This window comes from Peromyscus eremicus, chromosome 23 (genome assembly GCF_949786415.1).
Source record: "Peromyscus eremicus chromosome 23, PerEre_H2_v1, whole genome shotgun sequence".
In the NCBI taxonomy this organism is placed as follows: Eukaryota; Metazoa; Chordata; class Mammalia; order Rodentia; family Cricetidae; genus Peromyscus; species Peromyscus eremicus.
The window spans coordinates 14796258-14823020 of record NC_081438.1 but is presented as its reverse complement, the minus strand read 5'-3'; the positions used below and the strand labels follow the sequence as shown (position 1 = coordinate 14823020).

Sequence of the window (26763 nt, the reverse complement as noted above, 5' to 3'; positions counted from 1 at the left end):
AGAAACAATGATGTAGTGAGGCGCTGACCTTCCACAGCCTACAAGACATTTCTGCATTGCCCCACAGTGAACTGGACCCTCCACTCACATCACCCCACCTTATCCAACTGTCTCCTTGGCTTGTTCCTCTTCTTCAGCATTTAACAACCATTAAAGAAAAGCCACACTTTACCCCCCACCTCCTCTAGTTACCAGATGCCCTCCTCAACCTGGGCTCAGGACTGACTTCGGCCTTGCCTTCTCTCCACTGTACTGCTGACACCAATCAAACCCACTTTCCCCAGTAACTAGTGGCCACTTCTGTTTTCTCTCACAGGCTACTGGAAAGCCATACTCCTTTACCTCCATCTAGCATTCTTCCCTAGCTACAGAAACTCCTCTATCCTCAGCTAAGGACTCTGTAACCCCATCTCAAGTCCACTTTGATTCCCAGTTTCAACCATCTGGCCCTGATTCTCAACTGGGTGCTACAGAAAAAAAGTTCATCTCATCACCTCAAGAGGGCACTCTAACACAACTCAGAGACAGCTCCGCCATCCACAGCTCAGCCCAGTCCACAAGTCACTTTGGAGGTAGCCTCTAACTGGCTGCCCAACACCTTAGGAATGTGCACTTGATTCATGCAGCTTTCATGCAGGCTCCTGGTTTCAGCCGAGGCTTAGCACCCAGTTCTATTACAAGGTAGAAGCAGTACAGTACATTACCAGGCACATTAGCAGAGACCTGACAGCAGGAGCAGTGCTGACTCTGAAGTGTTCAAGTGTAAATATGAAGATGAACGGGGAGACCAGGGAAACAGCAGCAGCTCTGCAGAACAAAGGCCACTGCTTCTTTTCCCTGGTTCACTGTGAACTTACGGGGACATAGTCCATGGACAGAGCTCTGCTCCGGCTACCACGGCTTTCTCATAAGCTGTCACAACAGCATGGAGCATGCTACACTGCATCTATTTTAGACGTGGAAATAAGTTATGGTTATTTTATGAACTTGCAGGCTATGAAAAATAAATGAGCTTTGGGATAACATTACTGAGAGATGCTACATTAAAGAGAGAAGCAGGTGCCGAAGCAATACAAATTCCAAGTACAGGTAGCCAGAACCCTTTCTAAAAGTAAATTCTGTTTTAAAACCTCTCTTCTTCCAAGGCTGGGTATGTAGCTTTTTTGGCAAAGTGCTCAGCTAGCAACACACAGAAATAGCACACATCATCCTCAGACACTTAATGAGCTCAAGGCCAGCCTGAGATACACAAGGCTGTTTCTCCCACACACACCCTCAGCTCTTCTAAAGACCAAATCCACTTGACAAAATAACAAAAACACACTCCTCTTTCACCTTCCCATTGTGACTCTCCAACAAGGACATGTGACCTTCCTTTAAACCCGGGCTTATCAGCATCAACCTGACAAATACTGTATCACCCTGCTCCCTTTATCACACCTCTAGATCATTTAAAAGTATCACACACGCACCCCTGAAATCTCCTAACTTCCAATTCCAGAGACCTCTGAGCACCACCACCCCCATCTTACTTTTCCCCAAACACTGAGCCGAGTTCCCATACACTCGAGGGACTCGACTCTGGACTCAGCACCATGAACCTGTAAATGGGAGTGGAAGAGCATCACCGAGGTAAGGCACTGGTGCCTGCCAGAGAACCCACAGCTGTGCAGCCAAGCTGCATCTATGAGGTTAGCTGGGGAGAGACTGGGAGGACCTTCTGACACGGCCATTCTGGGAAAGTGCAGGTCACATCCAGAAGAGGGAGTTCCAAGAAGGGGCAACAAGTGCAGATGGACAGAAACAGAAGTAGGAGACTGGGCAGAGCGTAGCCACACTGACCCTCACATGAGCCACAACAGACTCAGTTTCATGCTGCACTCCTCAGAAAGCCTCTCCCATCAAGACCCCCCCCCCCCCCAACGACACCACCCTCCTTCCTCTCCCAGAAACTTTTTGGTTATCTGCAGAAAAAGGCTTTGTCCTCTGGGCGCACCCCCTAGCTCTGGCCCAGTATGTCTCCACATGTGCTCATCTGCTCTTCAAGATGTGATCTTTAAATAAAATGACCAACTCCCAAACTGCCATCTGTCCTCTAAGGGTCAAGCCAGCACAGTCCTCTGGACACAGGGCCAGAGTGCCACTCTGCCTAAGTCCTGCCTTCTTTACATCAGCATTACAGAAATTACTCTGACTGAAAGCAGGGCCACTAACGCCCAAAGCAACCCTAGACTACCCAAATATCATCAAAGTCAGAGCCAGGACATCTACAATAATTCCATCTGACACCAACAATGCAGGCTAAACTGTACTGACATGCCCTGGCTTAAACAATTTACAATGTATAATCATATTTCAAAAACACACTACTACAGAGAAACAACTTCAACGACGGAGCAGAGCACTACACTTCAGAGAGCGAAGGACGCTCACAAAGCCACAGGAAGAAACTACGTGACCTGTATATAAGTCCCTAACTCAGTGGGTCCAAGCCCTAGTCTCAGTATAGCACCTATTTTGCTAAGTGGGACCCTCTATCTTTTCAACTGTCCAAGCTAGAAGCCCAGACACCACCTGCCTCATCTACCAAGTCTCGTACCCTCACCTCACCAGTCTTCTCTAAACACATCATTTACTTCACCTGTTTCTCCCGAAGCCTCCTCCCTCCCTCATCCACTCTAATGAAAATATCAGATTGTTCTTACTCTGCTTACAATGTCTCAATGAGTCCCATTCACTTGCACTGCATTTTCCAAACGTCTATGGCTTTAAAAGAACATGCAACAGGGTTGGTGGCGCATGCCTTTAATTTCAGCACTCAGGAGACAGAGGCAGGAGGATCTCTGTGAGTTCAAGGCCAGCCTGGTCTACAGAGTGAGTTCCAAGACAGTCAGAGACCCTGCTTAAAAATGAATGAGTGAATGAATGAGCACAACCTTTTATTATGCAGCTAACAGGTCCCCAATATAATATAATTTGTAAAACTAAACATTCCATTGTAAATACACACAATTTTTGTAACTATGAAAGGACAGGTTACATTAAGTAGCTCAAAACCCTAATACCCAAAGTCCACAATTCTTAAGATTTTTTATCTAATTTCTTGTAGACATTTTTCCATTCACAGGTTTTAGTGGAAGACTACTGAAATTTTTGTGTATTTGTATCAAGTCTTTAGCTGTGTGTCCTGGTTTTCCTTTACCTAACAGTCATAGCTTTTTAATTTATTTCCTTGGTATACATTTTAAGTGGCAACATTATCTAGTGAATATATCATCACCATTTTACAATTAAACCTTAAGATCATTCTACATAATTCTGTGCATAAAGCTTTTTACTATATTTAAAAATATTCCTTTAACAGTTCCCATGCCAGGAAACACAAGTACTGTGAGGCTCAATCTATACAGCTAATATAACATAAGAATATACACTGGCACTGTACCCCTTAAACACTGAACAGTGACTCTTCTCTGTTAAAGGACAGAACTCACAGCCTCTTCCTACAAGTTAATGCTCATATAAACACCAGGAAATACAAAAGCACACAGAAGGGAAACTGGCTCCCAGGGTTTCCCTGCAGAATCAACCAGTTTCCATGGACTCTCTAGATATTTTTCTGTTTCTAATCAAACACGTAACTATTTTGTTCTGTATGTTACAAAAAGAGAATGGAGCTTGTCTTTGTTCAATAGCGCACTACAGACACCTATCCAAGCCACCTCTTTCCAAGCCAATCGCCCCTCACACCCAAATGCCAAGCTTCCCCATGGTCATCTTCAGCTCTTCCTGATCTTGTCAGAGCTTCAGGCACATTGATGACCCCCAGAAGCTGTCAGAGGTTTCGGCAAATTCATCTACTTGCTTAGTCTAATGTTTTAAAAAAATATTTTCTACACAGTATCACTGACGAAATTTGGACAGATCTTTACTTTTATTTTATGTGTATGGGATTTTGCCTGCATGTGTGCCTGTGTACCATGTGCATTCCTGGTGCCCAAAGACAGAAGAAACTGGACAGTTGTGAGCTGTCAGTGGGTTCTGGGAATTGAACCCAGATCCTCTGGAAAATATGTGTGTTGTGTGTTTTAAAGTGCCTTTTTGGTTGGGAACATAGACTCAATGACAGAGAAAGTACTTGGAAGGCCCTGGAGTGGGGGAAAAGTGTTTTTGCTCTTGCTTTTATTGAGTCCCATTTCTTAAAAGAAAAAACCGGGTCTTAAAAAAAGAAAATCAAGCCATCTATTTTGGCTTCACTTTAGTGGTGTGAACTCACCATGAGCTCTAAGAACCAGGCTGCCTCTCCCTGAAGAGTACAGTGAAATGGCCAGTGTGGTCTTCCCACTTCAAATCTCCATCTCACATCCCCACTTTCTGCATGTGGCAACTGGAGAGGTTGTTTGAAATCACATTTCTAACCTGCCCTTCGAGTAAAGGCCCTAGACCATCTGCCCCCAGGTTACACTCTCCCCTAACCACCATGCAGCCATGCCTTAGCTCCTACAATGAGCACTCCTTGCCCTCTCTTTAAGGCCTTCCCACACGCTGTTCCTCTGCTGGAAAATTAGCCCCTACTTCACTGACACCAGGGCTTACTCATCCCTCAAATCCCAGCTTAAATCTTGTTTCAGGGGGATGGAGGAGGCATTCAGGGCCCTCAATCTAAAACGTGGTCCTCCTTTGTATGCCCTCTCCCAGCAGGTGCTGCCTAACTTTCCCAGCAGATAGCCTAGTCTGTCCCTCTACAGCTTATAAACTCTCTAAGAGAACAAGGCCAAACTGGGTTTTCTTAAACTGCTTTAGGTACTCACATACGTCTGAATGAAAAACAAACAAAAACCCAGAGCTACAAAAGGTGCTGACTGAATTGACTGTATCTTAAATGCTACCCCATTTCATCGCTATCTCAGCTGGTAAAACTTTCTGACACACCTACAAACTCGTAGGAGACCCTTTTCCTGAAAGGGACTAAGAGGTAACCTGAATCTTCTGTAGCCATAGGAAAGCACGCAGAGAATGTACAACAGGAAAAAAAAAAAAGTTGGTTTAAATGTCGAAGTAAGATTTTAGCTAAGCAGATTGAAGACACTCTGATCCAGTTAACTAATTAATGTGCTTTTTTTTTTAGGAGTAGAAAAATCACTAGGAAAAAATGTGCCTTGTAAAATATTCATTAGAAACACAGTATTGTCAGTGTTTCAGAAAAATTGTTACCAGGACCTGAAATTTAAAAGCTTCAAAGTTGACTGTCATAAGTTATCTATGCTATTGCTCATCTGATGAAAAAAACTATACCCATTACATTGCAGGTGGGAGGGGGCTGGGTATCACCAGGACTAATCAAACCAGTCTCGGGTTACTGCTTTCCACTCTCTCCAACTTTCACATGGCTTCAGTGAGGTCTGTGCAGTAGACAGACCTTTATAGAAAGGGAGGCTCTCAGTGTCCTCCTCGAGGTCACAGCCATGGTCAGAACAGTCTGCAATCCCCTCAGGGAGGGCTGAGAAGATGCCCAACTGTAAATTTCTAGCCAAGGAAACCCCCCACCATAAATATTTCCATCCTAGAGTCAGCATGGCTCTGTGGCTCTCTCCAATAAAATTCCATCTTACCACAGAACGCCACTTGATCTTTAAAAGTCGTTCTATAAAATTCAAACTTCAATTGCCATCACTGTGAGACACGGTTAAACAAGCAACCACAGACCCAAACTCTAGAGCACCAGGCCACCGTTCTGAAAAACGAGTTAAAGCATGACATGGTAAAAGGGGAAAAATGCATAACTAGTTAGTACTCTACTAAAAAAAAAAAAAAAAGCCCTCACATAAAATAATTTCTTAAAGCTCTAGGGTACACACCACGTGCATAATAGTTGTGGATGAAGATGGGCTGATGGAGTTGTCATCTGTGCCTACATTCAGCTTTACAAGAAAACATCTTCCTCCGCTCGCTCACCTACTGCTAATTTCTAAATCTTAACCTGAGGGTGGGACGAGGAGGTCACTACTTTTCTCCTCTACCTAGTAAGTAGAGGGCCCTCTAAAGGACTCCCACCCCTTTAAAGCGATCCGAGGTTTCAAGGGCGCACACCGTCCCTGGCAAGGAGGCACTGGCGTGGGACTGTGACTTCCCATCCCGGGGCTCCTTTGTTGCAAGGGGCACACTCCAAACTCCGGACGGGGACGGGCGCATCCCCGAGACCGACTTGCGGGGAGTTTGGCCAGAAAGGTCTCATAAAGCCGCCGAGTTCGCGGAGAGCGGAGACCTGGCTGGAGACGCGGCCGGCGCGGCTGAAGGGGAGGCCGCGAGGGAGAGGGGGCGCGTGGGGCTCGGCGGCAGGGGAGTTGCGCGCACCTCCGGCCGGCTTACCTGCGGGGAGCTGAGGGGGGTTGGGGGCCCAGGCGGTGGTCAGACAATGGAGGCGTCCGGCGGCGGCAGCCAGGCTTGCTGGGGCTGCGGGGGGGTCCTCATCACCTCGGCGGGATGCTGGGCGGCCTCGGCCGGGGCTGTGCAGGGCTGGAAAGGACAGGCCACAGCGCCATGCAGCGGGCCGCTCCGCGCCCCCCATCCTGCGCCCCGGCTCGCACGCGCGCGCGCGCGCGCGCGGCCATTACCGCCCTCCCCGGGACCCGCCTGGATCCGCTCCAGGGCGCGGCCCTCGGCTCCCAGGGTTGCCGCGCTCCCGCCCGCCTCGGCCCCCGACAACAATGGGGCCCGGCCCGGGGAGTCCAGCTCCCACGGGGGGGGCCTCTCCAGCTTCGCCCCGGCCCGCCCGGGGCCTGGGCCGCAGCGGGCGCCGCGCTGACCTTCCCTCCTCGCCATGCCCGCGGCCCAGGCCCGGCGGAGCGATGGGGTTTGTTTTCCTTTCCTTCACCCACCCTCCCCCGACTCCATCGCCTTCCGCCCCTAGCCCGCTCGGCGGCCCACGCCCCGTCCTGAAAAGCCAAGACAGACAGACGTACACACTACCGTCGGCCGGTCCAACTCACTCCCAAGTGCGACTGCGGAGCGCGCCTAGGCCGCGGACTCGGCGCGCGCCCACCGGCCCTCTCCCCCCGGGCGGGGAACACCTCACAGGTGCGCCTCCGAGACTCGCGCGCACGCGCGCGCGATCCGCACACCCAGACGCCTCCGGGGCGGGGGGCGGAGGGGGGGGGTGGAGAAACGGCGCGCGTGCGCACGCGCGAGGCCGGGCCCCCTCCCCCTTTCCCCTTCCCCCGCCCGGAGAGGGGCGGGGAGAAAAGGAGGGGGCGCGGCACGCATGCGTGCCTAGCGGCTCCAAGTCCCCGCCCCCCTCCGCCGCCCGCACACGCACGCAGGCGCGTTTCCCGCTGCTCGGCGGCTCCACCTCTCCGTTGTCCCCGCCCCACCCCGCCCTGGTTACCAAGGGCAACCGCAGTGCGGCCGCACCTGAGCAGTGCGCTTGCGTGTTACTGACATCCCTCCGTCTTTCCCTCCTCCTCCTCCTCCTCCTCCTCGCCCTCGCCTCTGCCCTGCCGCAGTCGGCAGGGAGCGGGGCGTCGCCCCCTTCCCCTCTGCAGAAATAGCATCGATCGGCCCGGCCCTCCCCTCGCCAGCAGACCGCCGCCGCCGCCGCGTCGGCGCCGCATCCTCCCCTTAAGACAACCTCGGGTGCGAGGACCAGCCCGGACGCCAACGGCTCCCAGCGTGCACTGCGGCGAGCGCTCTCCGGGAGCGGGCGGGATGCGCCGGCCGGGCGGTGTCTCCTGAGTCTCCGTGCCCCGCGGCAGGGCCGCTGCGCACCCGGCTCCGACCGTCCCTGCCCATGGGCCGCGGACCACCGCGAGGAGCAGGCCGAGCGCCGCCGCCGCCTGAGGGACCGTGGCAGGTGAGGCGCGCACCTGCGCGGATAAGGAGGAGGCGCTCGCCCGCGGGGCTGGGCGCCGGGCTGCGCACCGGCGTGGCGGGGGAGGCGCGGCGCAACGGCCGCAACCGCCGACCCGGGCGGAGGACGAGCCGCATTGCAGGTGCGGGGCAGCGCCCCGGGGTCCGGCCCGAAGCCGGTGGGATGCCGTGGGCCTCGGCTGCCCGCCCGCGCCACACCTGCAGCATCCCGGACCTGCAGCCCTGGCGACCGGGAGGCTCCGTGTCAGTACTCCGCCCCGGGCTCCCGGGGACCCGCGGACGCGCGCGCGCTGGCCACGCTCTCCCCGGGTTGCGGTCGGTCTCCTCGGGCTCGACCCGGCCCTGCGGGCTGATGTCAAGCCTCGAGTTACCTTTCGCTGCACGGTCTAGTCCACTGATGACAGTGAGGTGGCCGAGGAGAAAAATGTGACCGTGCTCTGTGACAGGTGGCACCAGTCGGTTTCATAACAAAGTCCGGGCTTCCAGACACCTTTAGGAGTGGTCAAAGCAGCTGGGCGTGATGGCGCACGCCTTTAAATTTCAGCTCTCGGGAGACAGAAGCAGGTGAATCTCCGAGTTGAAGGCCAACCTTGGCTATATAGCGAGTTCCAGACAAGCCAAAGGGCTACATGGTGAGACCTTGTCTCAAAGAAAAAGAGTGTTAAAAACAGGATCGCTGTCTACAAACTAAGTTTGGAATTTATTTAAATAGCATTGGTATTTTTTATGTGCACAGACAAGAATGCCCTGGCATTCTCTCGCCATTCAGTTGTAAGGAAAAAGACGCTAGCATTCCAAATGACTTTTACCTCCAGTTTTTCTTGTTTTCCTTTTGGCGAACTATTCACCAAAATGGCTGAATATTATGTTTGGAAGAAAGGCTTTAAGACTTGTGTACACGGGTATACCACTACTAAAAAGCCTTAAAATAATTTGGATTGCTTCTTCTCTGTAGCATATTATAATCAATTAGTTTCGTTTAGATTTTTCTTTTTGGGTTTGCAGTGTGGAAGATTGAACGCAAGGCTCCACACAGCATAAGCATGGACCAGAATTTTCCTGTAACACACTTAAATATCTCAAATTAATGTTTTGGAAATTAGACATTTTTGACATTGACTCTTCTCAGACACATGAATCCTTTTGTTTAGAATAGCTCACTCATTCTGGGTTCTTAATGCTCATCTGTCCTGGGTTGGAAAATCGATTTAGCCTCATTATCTAATTGTCAGGATGTGTTTGCGGCAGGACTGATGTTAATTACAATGTTGATGCTTTTAAGAAATACTTGTAAAGCATTCTCTTGTATTTCTGGCAAGAAAATATGCAGAGCTTTTTTTTCTTCTGTCTAAAACAAGGTCAGCCATAAATAGATCGTAATGCATAATGGGCGACACATTTATTAACTGAGGTTAACTATCTCCTGAACTTCATATACTCTGAGGGCAGTGACCAGGCGCCCAGCAGGGCCGTACATACAGCCTGCTGCAAGTGCAAGTTCCAGACCAGCTAGGTAGGCTCTGATGTTCCATCCCCACAGAAGCTTTTGGCAGGGAAGGGCCTGTGTCCTAATGGTTTTCAGACATTTGAAGGTCTGCCGTGCAGGAGGGATTTTATTGCTGTAGAGTAATTCCTGAGCAAGGAAGAGGACACTGAGTACTTACAGGAAGACAGCATCCCTGGTGCTATAAAAGCAAAATTACGATCAGAACTTCAGCAGCGAAAAGAAGGGGGGCTACCCTTCCCCGGGCTCCCTCCCAGTGCCGCATGAATGACAGCTCAGGTCTGGAGGGCTGTGTGTGGGTGGGTGCAGGTGTTCTGTTAGAGTGTCTCCCAGGGTTCCTGTGGCCACTGGATTCCAGGATGTCTGTTTCCCTCCTAGCTCTGGGGATTTGTTCTTAAATGTTGTGCTGCTGGCTTCTACAGCTGTGTGCATATTGACATCCCCAGACACCCACTTGAATCCTGGGAAGATTGTAACTGGGTTCCCTGCTTGATGTGGGAGGTGACTCGAACCCTATTTTGTGTTGTTTTCGGGACCTTAGAGATTGTAAAGCGCTCCCACATGAGTGTGTTGGAAATGTGTTATATACTTCTCTGGCTTTCCTTTTTGTACTAACCACCTAGTCAAGAGAAGTATCTTCTCTATAAAGAAGTAAGAAGTCGTTCTTGCTACAAATGAAGTGGTACCATTTGTTCTCTGAGAGTCAGCAGGTTGTAAAAGTGTGCTTTCCTGAGCGGGGACGTTATAGAGGGCAAAGAGATGATTCTGGTGCTTGCTCTGCGTGTTACTTTGTTTATTTCATTACTCAAATATGACTCAAGCTTCATAGCAAAACAGTCGAGTCATACCTACCTAAAGTAGTTGTATTCAGTGTTTTCTGGATGGTTTCTAAATATAGCCAGAGTAAAACAAAACCAAAAAGTAGAACCACTGTGAATTGGAGAGAGGGCAAAAGGGGCTGTCTCAGTTAGGGTTACTATTGTTGTCATGAAACACCATGACCAAGAGCAGCTTGGGGAGGAAAGGGTTTATTTCACTCACAATTCATCATCAAAAGCAGTGAGGGCAGGAACTCAAGCAGGGCAGGAACCTGGAGGCAGGAGCTGCCGCAGAAGCAATGGAGGGGTGCTGCTTCCTGGCTTGCTCAGCCTTCTTACTTACAGAACCCAGGACTAACAGCCCAGGGGTGGCCCCACCTACAATGGGCTGGGCCCTCCAACATCAGTCACTAATTAAGAAAATGCCCCACAGGCTTGCTTACAGCCCAGATCTTATGGAGGCGTTTTCTCAATTGAGGCACCCTCCTCTCTGAAGACTCTAGTTTGTGTCAAGTTGACATGAAACTAGACAGCCTAGGGGCTTTATAATTGAAGAAGATAGAAGATGTGCCTTTTTTTGTGCTATGTCAATCTTGATGAACTGATTGACAATGGGAATAAGCATGTCACCATTAGAATAAATGGGAATAAGGATGTCACCATTAGAAGAATGACCAAGCTCCCAGGTGTGTGCACTGATTGGGGTTAGCACTCTGGGCTGTAGCCGATGAACAGAGCAGGTTCCTGGGAGCACAGAGGTCTGAAGTGCAGCAGGATGGTCACGGGGCCAGTGGAGTTAAACTGTTGGATCCTCTGGACCTGGAGTTCCAGATGGTTGTGAGCCACCATATAGGCTCTGCACGAGATCCGTTGTCATGGGAGTCTTTCCTAGGCCATTGTAGTGGGCTTTTGCCTTCCCATTTACTGTGCAGTTAGAGTTTGTGAGCCTGGAAGTCCATTTTCATATTGACCTTGCTTAAGGTATGTCTGCTACTGCACATTGCAGTTCCCAGCATCATTGTGGTCCTGGACATCTGAAGGTTGCACATTTTACCCCGAAGTGAAAAATTACACTGAAAAGGGCCATCTTTGATATCATTGGGGGGAGGGGTGGTGCATAAAACACTGGCTTCACAAGAGCAAGTTTTGTCCCTGTTGTGGATGACTACCCTGGGATTGCTAATGGTTCCTAACCTAATTTCTCCAGTGATGGATGAAGTAGGAAGCCATGCTCGTGCTGTACTGTGATATCAAAGAAGCTTTTTTTAAACTCTTCCCTCCAGCCATCGCATACATCACCCTAAGCAAAAGGCACAGGGGTTATTTCTCCTCCCTGACTAGGGACATGATAACAAATCCACATTGAGAGGCACCAAAGTCTTGCCCTTTGATAGGGAGGATAAGGAAAGTCCTTGGAGACAAGAACACAGCAGAGGTCACCAGTACTGGCTGTCCTTTTCAGGGTGTGTCAGTCTTTGTCTTTCATAGTGTGTCATCGTTATTTTTTTATTGGATATCTGTGACCAGACCAGAAACCTCCAGAAGCTGAGAACAGCATCTTTCAGCCACGAAAGCAGTTGCTTGTGGACTTCCCTGTTGCTCTGGGTAAGGCGAGATGGTCCTTTGGCCAGGGAAGAAGGATGTGTAGACTGCACTTGGCAGTAGGTCTTAAGTAAAAATACTTCCCAGGAAGAAAGTGGTCAAAGGCCGGCTAGGGGGCTTTGCAGCACCCTGGCAGTACTTTACAGAAACTGAGCCCAGGCACTTACTCTAAGCCTGATGACCTGATTTGGATCCCCACATCCTGTATAATAGAACCAGCTCCCCCAAATCATCCTCTGACCTTCATATGTCTATCATAGTGCATGTGCACACACAAACACCCAACATATAAAACAAAGTTTAAGTGGTTGAGGCAGTTTTTGGTAGTCTGTCTTGGCATCAAGACTATGGTATTAGGGTCCAGTGAAGAGAACACCAAGGCCAGACCTCACTGATGGGAGCAAAGAGAGAGGGACATTAAGCTGAAAAAAAAAAAAAAAAAGCCAGAGCAAGACTTTCTTAGAGACAGGCGGGAGTGGTCTTTTGGGGTGCTCTTGTGTCTTGGCCATGGTTCAGACTCGAAGCAGCTCTTCATGCCACTGACTGGCTCTAGAACGTGGTGAACTTTGCCTGACAGCTTTTGGGGCACAGCACATTACACCTGAAGAGCTGTGGACTGAGGACTTGGACTATTGTCTGACTGACCCTAGCCACCACATGGGCGTCTCACGAAGTAGTTAAGTTCATTGATGCCTTCAGCTTGGCTTCTGATGACAGAACACAAGTTTATCTCCCACATCAATGCCTGTAACTGAAGGGAGTGCCTAGAGGTCTCACAGCTGCCCAGCTGTTTAGGTGAAAGATCTAGATTTTTGTTTGTTTGGTTTTCGTGTTTTGAGACAGGGTTTTTTGTGTAACCGCTCTGGTTGTCCTAGAACTTGCTGTGTAGCCCAGGCTGGCCTCGAACTCATAGAGATCTGCCTGCCTCTGCCTCCCAAGTGCTGGGATTAAAGGCATGTGCTACCACGCCTGGTGAAAGTTCTGGATTTTAAATTGTTGAGTTCTCGTGTGAAGTCCAAAGATAGGGCATCCAGATGCCTGAGTCCTGCAAAATGCTGCTAGGGTACTGCACACTGTTCCACTTTAAACTGTTGTCACCCAGTCCAGTCTTGGGAGACAATGAAGACAGGGAGGAACACAAAGTTGTATACCTGCCATGTATGTGCTTCTAAGTCAACACACAATATGCTAGATCCAGGAATAAAATATTTTACAGGTTTTTAACAGTCTTATGTCAGCCTTTGCATGTAGCAATCTTCTGGATGAGTGGAATGACTAGCGTATCCGTGTGGCAGCCACTCCTATTTGAGTGACCTGGTCTGAACATGTTTATAAATGCACCCCCCACTTAAGCTACTGTCATTTCCTAATGGCTTCCCACAGCACCAGCCATATGAGCAGAGTGACTCACCCAGCACTGTTGTAAGCTGGGAGGCTCGGAGCACCATCCCTGTCCAACTCTCCCACATCCTTCTCTTTTTGCATCCAGGCAGAGGATACAGAGAGACATCTTTTGTCACTTCCAAGGGCCTGTTTGGAATACCAAAGGTTACCTTGCTGCAGAAGACTCTCTGGCAGTCTCAGAGGCCTGTTCCTACATGAGACCTGGCCTGGGACAGGTGCAACATGGAGAGAGTGGGTCAGCTCAAGAACACCTTGACAGTGCTATTCACCAGCCTAGAAGTTTCATAAAGCAGGTCTGATGGGAGATAGTGTGTTGTTGTTTGTTTTTGCTCTTTTTGGGGGGCCGCCACCCTGCTCCCAAATAAATCACACATGGAGGCTTATTCTTACTTATGAATGCCCAGCCTTAACTTTGCTTAGTTTCTAGCCAGCTTTCCTTAACTTATTCCATCTACCTTTTGCCTCTAGGCTTTTCCTGTTCTCTTACTTCTGTATCTTTCTCCATAGCTTGCTGTGTAGCTGGATGGCGACCCCTGGAGCCATCCTTCTTCTTTTCTCATTCCTAGATCCTTTTCTCTCCTACCAGTTTCCCTCTATATATACTCTCTGCCTGCCAGCCCCGCCTATCCTTTCTCCTGCCTTGCTATTGGCCATTCAGCTCTTTATTAGACCATTAGGTGTTTTAGACAGGCACAGTAACACAGCTTCACAGAGTTAATAAACAAATGCAACATAAACAAAAGTAACACACCTTAAAATAATATTCTACTAAATTCCCCCCTTTTTGTCTAAATAAAAATGAAAGTTTTAACTTTAACATAGTATAACTATATACAACAAAAACAGTTATCAAGAATTAATTTACAATATTCAGTCCATTTGTAGTTAGCTTATTTAGAGAAAATAATGCATTATCTATCCTATCTTCATGAATCCAAAGTTTTACATCTAACTTACTTTCTATCATAACTAACAAAAACTGCAACTACAACTATTTAGTCTTTAACGCCATCAGAGACCCAGAAGGATATAATATTATCTAACAACAGAGACATTTGGCTGCCTGGATAGTTACCCAACATTCCTCTGCAACATTGGAATGTCCATCTTCAGCCTACAGGCCCAGAATATCTGGCAGACTTTTCTATGAAGTAGGACTTTTGGACTTGGCTGCCTTGTTTTGGCAAAGTTCGTCAGTCACTTTCCTCTGTGTCATGCTGAATGTCTGGCAGTTTCTTCTATGAAGCAGGAACCCTGAAGGACCATCTTGCCTTGTTTTGGCAAAGTTCATTGGTCCCTTTCTTTGGGTCCTGCCTATCCCAATTTATACCTTACATTGTCAGCAGTCAAAGGCAAGAGCAGTTTCTTTGCCCAGTGGCTAACCTTGTCACAATGAAAGCAAACTCCATAAGGAGTTTCTTCAATGCCCATCATCTCTGAAGTAAATTGGTGCTGCCAGTGGATGTGTCTCATTATCATGAAAAACTTCAAAAAGACATTTTAAATGCTATATTCTATAGATCTTTGAAGCATTTGAAGACCATCTATCTAAAATATATCTATTTAATCTAGAAAGCATACTTTCTTTTTTAAAGTTACGGCATTTCTAAAGTATCTAGATTGGTTCAGTTTAGCCGTCCAGGTCACAATCCCATGTGTCTAGCAGCTGTCTTTTGCTTCTCAACAGTCAAAAAATTCAAAATCAACACATACAAGATCCAGATTACCTGTGTATTTCCCATCTTATGTGGCTTTTTTCTTTTTTAAAAACTTTATAAACTATTCATTTTTTTTATGACTATACCCATTTCCTTTTCTTAAGCCTACGCACATTGTTAAACACAGTGTGACCCATTTAGAAGTTTTTCCATCTGGATCTCTTTTACTGCATATCTCTAGTTGTTGTTGGTTTTGTTTTGGTTTTTTTTTGACCGAATGAGCAAACTTTTAAACAGATAAGGTATACCTGGATCCTCTGAGTGTGGCTCTTACCTGGCTTGGCCCACTTCTCAGGTCATGAAAGTCAAATGTGAAACTGGCGGCCAGTTGGAGGCTTGTCTGACCAGGAATTGCATTCAACCTTTCTAAAACTCTAGAATGCCTTGTACTGTGGCATGCGTTTTTTACTTATTTTTTTTGTTCCTACTTAACATACTAGCTGCTCAAGGGCTCACTGGCCAGCAGAAACTGTCCAGCTGAAACTCTTAAAGGAGACCTATCCCTTTTTTGTTGTTGTTCAGCTTTCTCGGGTTCTAGATGGATATTCGAGCCCCACATTGGGTGCCAATTGTCCTTTTTTAAAAAAATTGTTTCTGCCTTTTAAGCCACAGCTGTCCAAGTCAGCAACTGCAGGTCTGCCACTACCAGCAGCGGTTAGGCCATGAGGGCCATAGCTGGAGGGAATTCTGTTCCTCTGGCTCCAACTCTTGCAAAGCTACAAAGGGAACTTAACTAAACCTCAGTCCCTCTAAAGAACTTAAAATTCAAAGGTTACGGAAGAATTCTGCTCTTTCTCTTTAGAGGCTGAATAGCAAGTAGCTCACCTCCTCTCTTTGCTCTTGTCCTTCAAAAAGCCCCCCCCCCACCTCGCCTCTCCTTATCAACCCTTTTTCACCTGGCTCCTCCCTACCACTTCCTGTCAGCTAGTTGCTGATGCAGCCTCCTGATGGATTTTTATTTAATCAAATATGTCTTTGCATCATTAAACAAATGTAACACACCTTGAAATAGTCTACTACAAGTGTGAGACTCATAAGTGGTTTGAGGACCCCACAATTAAGGAGCCCCCCACAATTAAGGAGCCCCCATCAACATCTCAGTGCTTTACTGTCAGTATGAGAGTATTTGGTCTTCTGGACGGAGAGTAGCTGCCATAAAGAGTAGAGACCTTTCTGTATTGAGGATGGAGGCCTCCCAAAGATCAGCTTACTTTGCTGGGAACTGTTTAGCCTTTTCTCCCCCATTATACCATTTTTATTGGTTTTCTTTACTGTGTTGTGATGCTCACAAATAGTCATTCTGTCTTCAACTCTCTGCTTAAGTAGCAATTATTATTCAGGGCTTACATTTCTAGTTTTTAAGTGTACTGAACATAGCAGATGCCCATAATACATTGATTTAACCATCAGTGGGCTTAAAAAGCAAGTGTTCAAGCTGGATGGTAGTGGTGCACTCCTTTAATCCCAGCACTCAGGAGGCAGAGGCAGGTGGATCTCTGTGAGTTCCAGGATAGCCTGGTCTACTGAGGGAGTTCCAGGACAGCCAGGGCTGTTACATAGAAAAACCCTGTCTTGAAAAAAAACAACAACAACAAAAAGCAAGTGTTTAGAACTGTCCAGCTGTTACTCATAAAGACAGGTGGGTGACAGGTTTGCTTTCCTCATTTGAATTTTAATTGTTTTAGGTAAATACATATTGTTCCCTATTCATTTCAGTATAGCACTAGTTCTTAAGGGTTTTAGAAAGCAAAGTTTATAATTAAAAATCATATTATTATTGATATTTAAACATTGGCAGAGAAACATGACACCTGAACATATTTCTCAGCCAAAAGAATAACTTTATAGTTGCCATACTATGTGACGTCTAAGATTTTTTTAAAAGCTTATAAGGAGACTGTGCTCCTACTCAGAAAGGATAGGGTAGGTATTGTTTAGCCTTTGTGAGAGAATTCTTTCATGTGACTTAATATGTACTGGGATGTCCAGCCTCTCCTACATCTAGACTCTGAACTATGCAAGGGTCATATTAATGTTTGGTCCTTTGCATATTCCAAATGGTGACCCTAGTTCCTGGCACTAAGACTAAAGAAAGATGCTTCATTGGGCTGGCAAGATGGCCAAGTTGGTAAAGGTGCCTGCTGCCAAGGCTAGCAGCCTGAGTTCCATCCCCACAACCCAAATGGTGGGAGGAGAGAACAGGTTGTCCTCGGACCTCCATATATATGCTTTGTCAGTAAATAAATGTAAAAAAGTTAACAGAAGGCCGGGCGGTGGTGGCGCATGCCTTTAATCCCAGCATTTGGGAGGCAGAGTCAGGCAGATCTCTGTGAGTTCCAGGCCAGCCTGGTCTACAGAGTGAGATCTAGGACAGGCACCAAAACTACACAGAGAAACCCTGCGCCTTTCCTGGGATTCACTTGGTAGCCCAGGCTGGCCTCGAACTCACAGAGATCCGCCTACCTCTGCCTCCCGAGTGCTGGGATTAAAGGCGTGCGCCACCACCGCCCGGCGAACTGCAAGACTTTATATTGCCACTCCACAAAGGGAATGCTGAACTCTCAAAACCATGCAACAAAGAATGTGTTTAAGAGCCTCAAGAAAACATTGGCATGCTTTTGGTGTTTTGTTTGTTTAAAGATTTTTTTTTGATGTGTATGGATATTTTGCCTGAATTATATGACTGTATACCATATGCATTCCTGGTACCCATGGTGGCCAGAAGCAGACATTGGATCCTCTGGACCTTAAGGACCATGTGGTTGCTGGGAGCTGAACTTGGGTCTTAACCACTGAGCCATCTCTCTAAAATCTGTATCTTTTTTTTTTTTTTTTTTTTTTTTTTTCCCCCCGAGACAGGGTTTCTCTGTGTAGCTTTGCTTCTTTCCTGGGACTCACTTGGTAGCCCAGGCTGGCCTCGAACTCACAGAGATCCGCCTGCCTCTGCCTCCTGAGTGCTGGGATTAAAGGCGTGTGCCACCACCGCCCGGCTAAAATCTGTATCTTTAAATTTTAATTTAATTGAACCAGAATTTTGCACCTGAGTAGTTGTTTTTATATTAGAGCAAGAGCTGTTTTCCAAGTTGGAAACAATTTTGATTGATTGACTCAGCACTGATTTCCTTAACTTCTCCATTATCTTGGCACAGAGTACAAAGCTTAAGTCCCGGCCCTGTACTCAGGGTGTCCTGGTGACCACAGAACAAACCTGCTTTGTTTCTTCCATCCTGAAGAATGTTGGCATGGATTACAGGTGTCTGGTCACAGTCTCGTCAGCATCTGGAGACACTTTAGTCTTTTTAAGGTTCATGTGACTAGCAGTCTTCTGAACACAGAGGTTCCCTATATATGAAGTAATGCTAAAGCCTTTGGACAGTATTCCCTGGAGTTGACCTGTGTCTGCTCTGTAGACTTTAGAGAGTCCACAGAATTTCTCTAGAAACACATATCTTTTCTAACCACAGTACTGGAGATGCCTTGTTTGCAGGGCTCCATTTCTTGGTTATCATAGTGTTTAGACAAGAAAACCAAAATCTTTCTGCCACAGACTGAGAAGGGACACTCACAGTCACAAGCACCATGAGGTTGACATGTGAGCCCAGGAGAGTGAGGAGCTGTCTGAGTTGGCTCAGCCTGGGGGCAGGCAGAGCGGAGCCCTCTGCATGCACACTGCCTCACCAGCGGGGAAGATTCGAGACAAGCTCACGTGGGGTCATCCTGACGGCTTGTTGCAGGTTGGCGGCCTTTTCTCCAAGGCCAGTAGCTCTCTACAGCGGGAAGAAGGCCATGCCTGGCCAGCTGTTGTCCTCCTGTGAGCTCTCTGTCCCCACACTTGCCATTGAAACCCAAGGAGAGCAGCAGAAACCTCGAATCACAAGAGAGGAAAGCCTTACCTCAGGGCAGAGCCACCTACCGGGATCCTGCAGTTCATATTGGGTGCTAGGTAGCTCTTGGCTGTGGGGCTTCCTGACTGTAGGTAACCAGCTATAGTGACCCAAATGGCTCCAGATAGGGTCCCTGACCAGCTCCTGGTCAAGCCCTTTAGTGCACCAGAGAATCTCATCTTCATGTTCTTTAATTCCGATTATTTCCAGCTGCTGTACATCCATAACGAAACTGTGGCCGTGCAAACTAGTACTAGCTCACTCCAGTAGAGACTGAGCAGGGATGAGGTGACATAAGCAAGTACCACGTGCAGAGTCCTCTGCTTGCCACCGTGTCTCTCAGTCTCACATGCTGTCCCATCTACTTCCCCACTGCCCCAGTTCTATACATCATCTAAGTCATAGCACCAGTTGTGCATGTACACAAGCAAATGAGCTCAATGAGGAAGGAGTCAGCAGCCATGGCCTGAGCCCCTCCTCCAGCTAGCCGGCAAACCACAGCCTCAGCGTCATTGAGAGAGGTCCCCTTGCACTGTACTGGAAGACAGTATGTTGTCATGTAAGACAACCAGTCAGAACAGCACATTTTTAGGATTTCTAGGATGCATTGTAAGGAATTCTGTTGAATCTGAAGCCTGGTTGCACAAAACACTCAGTGGAAAGTAACAGCAGCACATTTCACAGCGTTCTGCACCAGCTCACAGGCAGGCTCTCCCACCTTGGTTTCTACCTTGGCACCTCAACTTACGTGTACAATTTTTAAAATTAAGCTTTGTGTATGAGTGTTTTGCCTACATGTATGTCTGTGAACCATGTGTGTGCCTGGTGCCACAGGAGCCAGAAGAAAGTGTTAGATCTCCTAGGACTGGGGTTATAGATAGTTGTGAGCTGCCATGTGACTGCTGGAAATTGAACTCAGGTCCTCTGCAAGAGCAGCCAGTGCTCTTACCTGCTGAGCCATCTCTCCGGCCTTTGTGTTCTTGTCGTGTAAATCTGGCATTAGTTTGTCTAGCCCACCTTGTTTCCACACCTCTCCGGAGTCAAGTAGTGTGTGGTCATGCTTCATTCAGGTTTCCCTCCCCAGAGTTGCTTCCCCCTCCCTAGGTCTGTCATCCTCCAGGGCTCAGCTCAGCGCCAGCCTTTCCAGAAGGGAAGCTCTGTCCTTCCCGGCCCTGCGCACTCAGCAGCAGTTCACTGGTGCCACCTGGTATCCTACAAAGTGCCAGGAATGCTGTGATAATTGAGGCCCCACCCATATCCTCCAGGGATCTTCTCTGCCTGGAGTAGAGACAGGTGCACTAAAGGGCGCCTCCCTGGGCTCCCTTCCCCTGGCTCCTTTGCTTAGTCCTTCCACCTCAAGAAGTTGTAATTATAGATTGTTATCTTCCCACTGAGTGGTTGTAAGCACGGAATGAAGTTATACACTGGGTGCTTTAGGAGCATACTGGCTTGATTGCTAAGTACATAATCAAAAGGACTGATCATCCAGCTAGTGCAATAGGCTTTGGAAATGTCAAGATAAATTTAAGCAAGGTGTGGTGGCACACACCTGTGATCTCAGCACTCAGAAAGCTGAGGCAGGAGGATGGTAAGTTTGAGGTCAGCCTGGGTTATGTGGCAAGTTCAAGGCTACTCTAGGCAGCAGGATGGAACACTGTCAGAATAAGTTGTTTTGTTTTTTGTTTGTTTGTTTGTTTTTCGAGACAGGGTTTCTCTGTGTTGTTTTGATGCCTGTCCTAGATCTCACTCTGTAAACCAGGCTAGCCTCAAACTCACAGAGATCTGCCTGGCTCTGCCTCCTGGGTGCTGGGATTAAAGGTGTGCGCCACCGCTGCCTGGCCAGAATAAGTTTTAAACAGACTCAATGATGTTAAGTTCCTGGCTGTCAGGGTAACTTCTGAGGCTCAAGAAGTCTCTGGACTGGTATTCATAGAACCTTGTCCATTAAAAGTTCATAGATGAAACTGTCTGTACTGTATCTATGGAGATTCTTACCTTGTTGGCTCAGGGTGATCCTGATGCCTAGCCAGCTTGAGAACCTCGCAGGTGATATTTCTGCAAAGCCATGAATGAGTTAGTTTTCTGCTAGTACTCCTCTAGTACTACACTAGATGGGTTACCCCAGAGAGTAGTTCCCCTGAGTGCTGTCTGTTGGGAGAAGAGGAGGATGCAGAAGTAGCAGAAGGACCTAGGCAGGTCACTGTCTTACAAGCCCTTGGCCACTGCTGTCCCAGCAGCCACTTGTGTCTAGGATGTTCTCTGTGGAATCAAAAGTGCTAGGTTGACTCCTCTGCGGTCTGGGGCTCCTACCTATCTGCCTCAGGTTTCACAAAGCCCAGGACTCCAGCAGGCACCCTATGATGGAGGGTCATTGACCTCTTCTGGTCTACACAGCCCATTGAGAGATGCATCAGCCTCCTGCATTCCAGACCTGTTTTCTTGAGGAGACCTTGCACACGGAGGGACTCACCCCTTATCTGAGTGTGGGTGCCTGGTGTGGTTTTAAATAGCAACTCTGAAAGTGTGAGCTAATCGGAGGAAGAGGAACATGGGAATAAATCCATCATGCAGGCCTCCAGTGACTACAGGCTTCCCAGACAGGCTATGTATCATGTTTCCATGCCTAATTGCCAGCTTATGATCACATCTTTACAGCCTTAACATCAGGCTGTGCACTCTTTCAGAAGGAAATGGATGTCAGTGGCTGGAGAATTGTTGATGGGCTTGTGTTTTATGATGGTTAATGTCATCGAGATACGGGAAGGTAGACTGTGTGTGTAGAGGAGGCACCCAGGGGTTCTTGTCATTCTCTGCCTGTCTTGGGGACACTAAATGGTTGCTGTTGTAAAACTTGCCTCCAGTGAACTCCTGTGTGCTTGGGTGAAGTAATGATGGTTGCAGTCATCCAGAGTCCCCTGACATGTGTTGGGGAAGCATGCCGTCTCCTCCTTAGTGGCGCTCAGTGATTGCCTTTTTCAGAGAGTGCCCTTGATCATTTCTTCTGACTGTAAAGCGATCTGGGTAGTACTGAAGTAGAATTTAACATGTTCATTTACTTTGACTTTATGTGTATGGGTGTTTTGATTGCAGGAATGTCTGTACCACGAGTGGGCAGTGCCCACATAGGCCAGCTGAGGGTGTTGGATCCCCAATAACTGAATTACAGACAGTTGTGAGCCACCATGTGGGTGTTGGGAATTGAACAAAGATACTTTGGAAGAGCAGCCAGTGCTCTTAACTGCTAAGCCATCTCTCCAGCCTAGAATTTTTAAGAAGTGAAAACTCACCCATAACCTACCATCTAGAAAGTAATGCTTTAATACTCCGTGTACGCCCTTGGACATTTTGTCATGACTTACTCAAAGTGTAATATTGCTGATACAGGTTTAAACATGAGCTTTTTAGCTTAACCCATCACAGGCATATGCTGATAACTGTCATCTTCACACAATGCAATTGTGCCATGCTCCCCGAGTCCTCCCTACCGAGCACTCACAGTCCTTTGTGTGGTAGACATTGTGCAGAAGTAAGGCTTTTGTTTGGTTGGTTTCTTCTATTGGCTTTTAGAAACATCTGTTAAAGAAAATGTCTACTGTGTAGTTAGAGAGTAGAGCACCCATAAGACACCTCTACATGAAGAGTCAGCTTGTTTATTGCTCTGATAAAATACACCAGCCATTCTGCTTTTTTCTTTTTTTATCTTTCTTTTTATGCTTTGTCTTTCACATCATGCATCTCAATCCCATTCATTCCCTATCCCTTCGTATCCACCCTCTGCCCTTGCAACCTCCCCTCCAAAAATAAAATAAAATTTAAGAGAACAAAAGGAAAAATCTCATTGTGGAAGCAGTAGTGTGACATAGGAGTCATACAGTAAACTCTTTTATCCATAAATCAAGTGTTCATTGCAAAGAGTCATTGTTCTGGTTTGAGGCCGATGCTGGGCCCTCACTGGAACTCCTCTTGGATATTCTGTTGTTGCCCTGTGTCTTGAAGATCCTGTAGTATTGGGTCTGCAGGACTGGCCCCTTCACATGCTCCAGCAGATCATAGATGGAGTGCATGTTGGGGTGGATCAACTCATAACCCTGGTTCTTGGCCTGAGTGGTTGCAGGGTTGATCAGCCCACCAGCTCTCCCGTGTCTTCACTACAGCCATTCTGCATAATCTTGTAGCTGAGAGTCTTCTGGCCCTACAAGTCACTGTTCCACACAGGCAGCATGGTGGCTTCTCGAGTAACAGGGTTGCAGTTCAAAATCACAGCTCCTGTGCTTAGTTCTAGCCACACTCGTTTCTGTTTGGTTTAAAAAAAAAAAAAATGGGCTGGAGAGACACTCAGGAGTTTAGATAGAGCCCTTCTGCTTTTGCAGATGACCCAGGTTTGAGTCCCAGCACTCCAAGGTAACTCACAACCATTCATAAATCCAGTTCCAGGGGATCCAAAGCTGTCTTCTGACTTTTGGGGGTACCAGGCACATGTGTGGTGCACATATATACATGAGGTAAAACATTCATACACATAAAAAATTAAACACAAAGAAACTATCTCAGTTCTTTGGTTAGGTTTATTTCGTGTGTGTGTGTGTGTGTGTGTGTGTGTGTGTGTGTGTGTGTGGCCAATATTTCTGGCTACATCATGTGGTGCCTGGTGCCAGAGGCAGTCAGAAGAGGGCATTGGATCCCATGGAGCTAGAATTACAGGCAGTTGTGAGCCACTGTGTGGGTGTCAGGAACTGAACCTGGGTCCTCTGCAAGAGCAACAAGTGCTGTTCACCCCTGAGCCACCTCTCCAGGCCCAAACACCCTCATTCTTTAAGATGCTTCCTGTCTCTTTACAAACTTAATTGCCCCTCTGCCATCAATATTTAGTGCTGTAGTTCCGTTCTTCTTTAACAAGGTATTTCTAGAGTCTTTCTGGGAGCTGATGCCCTTTTATCTTGCAGCCCTAGCTCTTTGGGGGTTTTCAGATGACTTGCTCATTGAATTTCCTAAGTGCCTTTGCAGGTAGTGACAGGAGGTCCCCACAGCTTACAGCAGTTCATCATCTCAGTTACTGTGAGTTCAGAATTGTATCTGTGTTGTCTGCATACATGATTAAGTTGGGTTGTTTGGTTTGGTTTGGTTTTTTTTTTTTTGTTTTTTGTTTTTGTTGTTTTTGTTTTTTTTTGGTCTTTTGAGACAGTGTTTCTCTTTGCAATAGCCCTGGCTGTCCTAGAACTCACTCTGTAGACCAGGCTGGCCTCTAATTCAGACATCTGCCTGCCTCTGCCTCCCAAGTGCTGGGATTAAAGACGTATGCCGCCACCATCCGTTAAAGTTCTATTTTTAAAATTGTGTGTGGGTATGTGCGCCCCCATACCGTGGCGTGCATGTGAAGGTCAGCAGACAGCTTGTCAGAGTCAGTTCTCTCTTCCCACCTATGGGTTCCAGGGATCAAACTCAGGTTGTCAGACGAGGCAGTAGGCACTTTTACTGCTGAGCCATCTCAACAGCCTCCCTCCAGGGTGCATATTAAAGCACGCCCATGGGAGGGGCCACTACTTAGCCTCAGGCCATTTTTAGCCATGGTTAGAGTACTATAGATTGGCTCAGAGGAAGAAGTAATGCTTTATTGTCTCTGGGCTTCAGCTTCCCTGTGCCCCTCTCCAGTGGAGATAGAGCAGGAAGAGGAAGGCAGCTAAAGAATTACTTTTGCAGATGACCCAGGTACTTTTATGTTGTCTTCTTTGGAAGCAACTAGAATTTGCTAGCTCGTTCTCATACTTAGTGCTCAGGAATTACCTAGTATGAACAAATAAACAGCTCAGAAGTAAATTTGTAGAGCTTTGAACCAGTGTTTACATAGCAGTAGGTCACTGGCATTGATTGAGCACTTACTGTGTGCCAGACACCAGAGCCTGCTGCACTCAGCACTGAGGGGGCTGTCATGAAGAGTCAGCTAAATGGCTTCACTTGCACTCCAGGCCAGTCCCAACCTCTCAGTTTGTCTACCCTGTCTGTCCTTTTGTCCTGCTGAGATCTGCAGATCTTCTCTGAATTTCTTCATGTGGAGACAGGTTGCTGGCCAAATAGTCAGAGGTTTTTTCCCCCTGGTGTCCTCTGAACCCACACATCTACCAGAAATGAGTAGCATACCTTCCTCCCTGGCCAATATTTTTCCTGACGGCAGTCCTTACGCTTCAGGAAACCAGAGCAGTACAGAAATTCCTACAAAAACTCCCAGTGGTCCTTAAGCTCCAACACTGAGATGGTGTGTAGTGCCCAGAAGGACAGGTTCTTTCAGTAAGTAGGGGAGACAGTGTATCCGTCCTTCAGGGAGAGAGAACCCACTGCAGATGAGCTATAACTAATTGATGAGTAGATTCAATAATAGCTTGCTCTAACTAATTTTCAGTCACACTAGGCACTGTTCTCATATTCTGAAATCGTTACCTCCATGGCTTTGTGAATTAGGCTGCTTTGGATAGCCCAGAGGCTGTGTTTAAATGAGACCCCTCCCCCAAAGATACTCATTTCTCTTCGTCTGCTAAATGTAGCTGCTTTAAAATATCTTCTCGGCCGGGCGGTGGTGGCGCACGCCTTTAATCCCAGCACTCGGGAGGCAGAGCCAGGCGGATCTCTGTGAGTTCGAGGCCAGCCTGGACTACCAAGTGAGTCCCAGGAAAGGCGCAAAGCTACACAGAGAAACCCTGTCTCGAAAAACCAAAAAAAAAAAAAAAATAAAATAAAATATCTTCTCAGGCTGTCGAGACTTTATGGGATGAGGTCATGTTCAGATCAATGCTGCCGCAGTGCTTTTTGATTAATGGGAGGTAACGGGCCCAGCCTCTCCTCAGCCCATGGTGGAGCAGGATAAAATTATCTGAAATTCATACGTAATGCATGAGTTCTTGGGGGAGAGGAGAAAGAGGGCAGAAGGAGGGTTGCCTAGAGTAGTCCAGACAGAGGGGAACAGGGTGTGCAAAGGCCCTGTGTTGCAGGGTGTGGCAGATAAAAGAGGGTAAGGGGTGCTGTGGTGATTGATGCACTACGAGCATATTGGGGACCTGAGGGGACAAGGCTGGGGAGGTGCAGCCTGGCCAGAGCATCAGACGCTTGCCATGAAAATGTAGGCCAGGTGAGTGTGTGCACAGAGGGATGCTATAAAAGGACATGTTTTGGAAGAGAATATCTGGACCTGGCTGTGGGTCTCCCCCTCATAGGCACACCCAAATGGTGTGTGGCAGCTCACCGCTGAGCGGAATGCTACTTTTGGCCCAGGACATCTTGTGCTGAGTCAGTCTCCAGAGGCTCTGGCTGTGGGACAGAGAGGGTGAGTGTGATCAGGCCCTTGGCCATTCCTGCTGGTATCCAGGGCATGAGGACACACATACTGAGGGTGGGATTCCTTAGTTTTCCTAAAGCAGCCTTGCTTTGCAGCGGTGCTGGTGAGGCCCAGAAAGCTGTGCCTTTGCTCACCTTCTTGTCTTAAAAGCAGGGCTGGTTCGTGATTGTCTCGGGACTGGACGGGAAACGCAGAGGGTGGCGAGCCATGTCTGTAGCTAGAGTTTTTCTGCCTGGCCCACAGTCAGGACAAATCTCTTTCACCTGCCAGTCCCACAGCCACTCAGACCCGACCAAGTAAACACAGAGACTTATGTTGCTTTCAAACTGTATGGCCGTGGCAGGCTTCTTGCTAACTGTTCTTATAGCTTAAATTAATCCATTTCCATTAATCTATACCTTGCCACATGGCTCGTGGCTTACCGGCATCTTCACAAGCTGTTTCTCATTGTGGTGGCTGGCAGTGTCTCTCTGACTCAGCCTTCCACTTCCCAGCTTTATTCTCCTCCTTGCCCCACCTATACTTCCTGCCTAGCCAACGGCCAATCAGTGTTTTATTGATTAATTAGCAACACATTTGCCATACATCCCACAGCACATGTCTGGTCATCAGAACAGGCACCGTGTCTGGCCTCCAGCCTGCA

General features: G+C 47.7%; 1 protein-coding gene across 2 annotated transcripts in view; it reads left to right on the top strand.

Moving 5' to 3' along the window:
• The first annotated feature begins 7379 nt into the window (after nucleotides 1–7379).
• The window catches only part of Ccdc92 (coiled-coil domain containing 92), a 28016-nt gene continuing 8632 nt past the window's right edge, over nucleotides 7380–26763 (top strand). The window contains exon 1 of one of the 2 annotated variants that reach the window (XM_059249520.1): nucleotides 7380–7849. The gene's annotated coding sequence lies outside the window, so the exon portion shown is untranslated. Of the gene's footprint in view, nucleotides 7850–7941; nucleotides 8110–26763 lie in introns of those variants that run through there. The other variant, XM_059249521.1, reaches the window with a different exon arrangement.